Source organism: Pipistrellus kuhlii, unplaced genomic scaffold (genome assembly GCF_014108245.1).
Source record: "Pipistrellus kuhlii isolate mPipKuh1 unplaced genomic scaffold, mPipKuh1.p scaffold_m20_p_1, whole genome shotgun sequence".
NCBI lineage: Eukaryota > Metazoa > Chordata > Mammalia > Chiroptera > Vespertilionidae > Pipistrellus > Pipistrellus kuhlii.
The window spans coordinates 145,662,780-145,666,628 of record NW_023425404.1 but is presented as its reverse complement, the minus strand read 5'-3'; the positions used below and the strand labels follow the sequence as shown (position 1 = coordinate 145,666,628).

At 40.2% G+C, this 3,849-nt stretch overlaps 1 protein-coding gene across 1 annotated transcript in view; it reads left to right on the top strand.

Moving 5' to 3' along the window:
* Positions 1-328: 328 nt before the first annotated feature.
* Positions 329-3,849, top strand: part of HERC6 (HECT and RLD domain containing E3 ubiquitin protein ligase family member 6) — a 101,975-nt gene continuing 98,454 nt past the window's right edge. The window contains exon 1 of the mRNA XM_045570835.1: positions 329-536. The gene's annotated coding sequence lies outside the window, so the exon portion shown is untranslated. The remainder of the gene's footprint in view (positions 537-3,849) is intronic.

Sequence of the window (3,849 nt, the reverse complement as noted above, 5' to 3'; positions counted from 1 at the left end):
CCGCTGAGGGCCAGCTGGAGAGGGGGGCGGGGGAGGGAGGCGGTTCGCCTTGACTGACGCAGCTCCAGCCAATCCGCGCTCCGGAGAGGCGGTGCGCCTGACACCCGGACCACCAATCACAGATCCCGATAGGAACGAGCCTCCCCACGGCTGCAATTTCACTCCGGCCGCCCTCGGGAAGCAGTGCCCTGTAGAGCGACGTCGGCTAGAGCCAATCGCAGCTCGCGGTGCTATCCCACGCAGCAAGGCCTTGGCGCGCCGGCCAATGAGGACGCGCCTCGGTGGTGGGTGGAGTCAGGATACGGTACCGAGTGATAGTCGACCACCCCGGAGCGGTGAGGGTGTCGCTAGGGGCAAAGGGGCGGTGGTTGTGACAACTAGGAAGCCGAAAACGGAATGCTAACTCTTTGCCTGGGCAAGGGCGCTTGAAAGGCATCTGGTTCGTTGTTATTATTTGAAAATATCACAGTGCAGCGTCCTCCTCCGTAAGAGAAGTTATCATGTGATCCCTTGGGAATGTCTCATTCATTCGACAGGTATTTGTTTACCTAGGATTGTGTGTGCCTGGGACTGTGCTAAGCACTGGAGATAACAATCACTTTCGTGGCTCAACTAGACCCGACAGCCGCCTTATAAACCAAAAGGTAAACAAGCAAATAAAATAACAAATGTCAGGAAGGAAATGGGCAAGGTGTGGCTATAGAGAATAAGAAGAGGTTGTCATTAGATAAAGAGGGTTGTTATAAGATAAATTTATCAGATAAACACTTAAATGGAGGCTGGAAGAATAAGAAAGCGTCAGTCCTGACACCAGGAAAGCGATGATTGTTCTGGAAAGAGGGAACAGCAGAGCAAAGGTCCTAAGGTGGAACAGCTTGACATTTTGGAAGAACAGAAAGGCCAGTGTGTCTCCAGGATAGAGTTAGGGGAGAGCAGTCAGACATGAGGTGGATGGGGTAGACAGAAAGCAGACCATGTAACCATTAATTTTAAATTTAATGGGACTATTGAGGCATTTAAGTAAGGAGTAAATGGATCTGGTTAAGATTTTAAATCACTTTGGTTAATGTGTTGAGAACAGGTAGGACAGGCTATTGGGAGACTATATCAGATGAGATGCCTGGTAGGAAATGACCTAGCTTAAACTCTGGCGATATCTCTGGAGGTAGAGAAAAACAGAGATTCGAGATTTTAAAGATAAATTATTAGCTTGTTTTGACATTCTGGGACAACTGTTTTGAATTATTAGCTTGTTTTGATTCTGAGACAACTGTTTTGAATCCAGTTCATTGAATACTGTATTTGGAGAGTGATTCTCACACTGATTGTTCACAAATTCTAGTAATGATATTGAGGATTATTACACTGTGTTGAAATTCATATTTCATGAGTTTTCTGGAATTTTATTTCTGTTTTTAAATTTTTACTGAAGTATTTTTGTGTGTGTGTACATATGTAGAAAAGTATACATATCTCAAGTGTATATAACTCAATGAATTTTCACCTGTGTATCCATCACCCAGATCAAGCAACAGAACATCATTAACAGCTTGGGACTCCATTATACTGACTTTCAGTCATTGCCTATCCTGACTTTCAACAGCATAGAATAGTTTTGCCTGTCTTTGTACTTGGTATATATTTAGAGAACCATAAAGTATGCATTCTTTTGTGTTGGATTTCTTTACTCAACTTTTTTTTATATGATTCTTCCATTCATTCATTTATTTCATCCCATTCTGTAAATATACCACAATTTATGAATTCATTCTTCTGTTGGTGGTGAGGATAGTTTCCAGTTTGGAGATATTAGAGATAGTGCTACTTTGGACATTCTAGTACATGTCTTTTGGTAATAGCCTTTTCTTTTGATGGAGCATTTTGATATCTGGGTTTTTAATTAAGTTTTTAAGTAATTAAGGTTTTTTTAAAATCTCACACAGCAAGTCCTTAGCGTGAGTTTAAACAATCCCTTTTTAAAATATATTTTCATTAATAATGTAGTACCATGCATTGCAATATGTTAAACATTTGTATCAAAGTCTGGTGCAGATAATGAAGGACTTTAATCTCATAAATATGAAAACTTTTGGCAACAACAAGGAACTGTTAACATGGGAATTTAAAACATTTTTTATTATATTTGGCATTTTGAGCTTTTTAAGCACTTGTGATGCTCAGAGTTTGAGAACATCATGACTTTGCTACATCTTTGTTGTTGTTGTTGTTAATCCACACCCAAGGATATTTTTCCATTGATTTTTTTTTCTTTTTCTTTTTTAGAGAGAGTGGAAGGGAGAGAAACAGAGAGAGAAAACATCAACGTGATGAGAGACACATCAGTTGGTTGCCTCCTGCATGAACCTTGACCTGGGCCAGGGATCAAGCCTGCAACTGAGGTCGGTATTCTTTCCACTGAGCCAAACCAGTCAGGGTGCTACATCTTTAAAAATAATTTTCTTATTTAGTTTAGAGAGAAGAAGGGAGAGGGAGAAAAGGATAGAAGCATCAATGATGAGAATCATTGATCAGCTGCCTCCTGCACGCCCTCTACTGGAGATCCAGCCCACAACCCTGGCATGTGCCCTCACTGGGAATTGAACCATGACCTCCTGGGTCGACAATCAACAATTGAGCAACACAGGCTGAGTTGTTACATCTTTTTACTGTAATAGACTGTAATTCACAGTCATATGATAAGCAAGGTTCTAAGAATATGCATATATTTGATGTTAATACAGTTTTTGGAATTGTGAAAACCACATTATTCCACACCCTGCCAGAGTTGATTACAAAAAAAGTAAACTTCTTCTGAATTATATACTTCTGTTCTTTGGATCTCTGAAGCAAAGCTAGATGCAGTATAAATGTACATCTACTCAGCATGAGAGATCACAATATACTGTCCAAAAGAAACAAGTAAACACAACACTCCATCCCTTTATTAACTTGTGCTGCTTTTTATTTCATTTTATACTTTAAAGAATTAAACTATTTGATAATGGTGACTATCAGGAAATTATACTCAAAATAGGCCATAAAGCTTTGGATAGGTTCATGGCATAGGGGTTTATAAAATATAAGTAGGGACATTTGAGTCTTGAGTAAGCCACTTGAAATTTAGGCTAATGAATTACCAAAATGAAATTGTATAAATTAGCATATTAAACATTTTAAGAGTTTATTTGAGCAGAAATCAATTGGAATTGGGCAGCACTAAGCCAGAGGGAGTTAGGAGGACTGCACCAACAGGAGCCAGAAGCAAGATTTTATAAAGATGCACAAGCAAAACAAGGAAGTTATTTGGCTATGGCCTAAGCAGTTACCTTTGAAGAACAGAATGAAAGCATAAAATGGAGTCACTGTAGTCAAGCTGCTGAATTACTAAATTCAAGTAGCTTGAGGCATGAGGAAATGATTATATTCTTGTTTTAACTAGCCTGGAAACAAACCTTTGAATTTTCTAGTCCTGTGTTAATTCTTAGATATATAACAATTCTTCTTTTTTAAATATATTTTTATTGATTTCAGAGAGGAAGGGAGATGGAGAGAGAGAGATGGAAACATCAATGATGAGAGAAAATCATTGATCAGATGCCTCCTGCATGCTGGGTCTATGGCACATGTGTCAAACACAAGGCCCTCGGGCCAAATCCGTCCCGCCAGGCCTTGCAATGTGGCCCGCACCGTGCTGTCATCACTGCACTCCGCTGCGTTTCCATCACAATGACAGTTTATGACTGTTCAGTAAACCATTCGGCCCGCGATTTAGGCTGGATTTTAGATTTTGGCCCCTTCTCTGATTGAGTTCGACACCCCTATGGGATCAAGTCCACAACCCAGGCATGT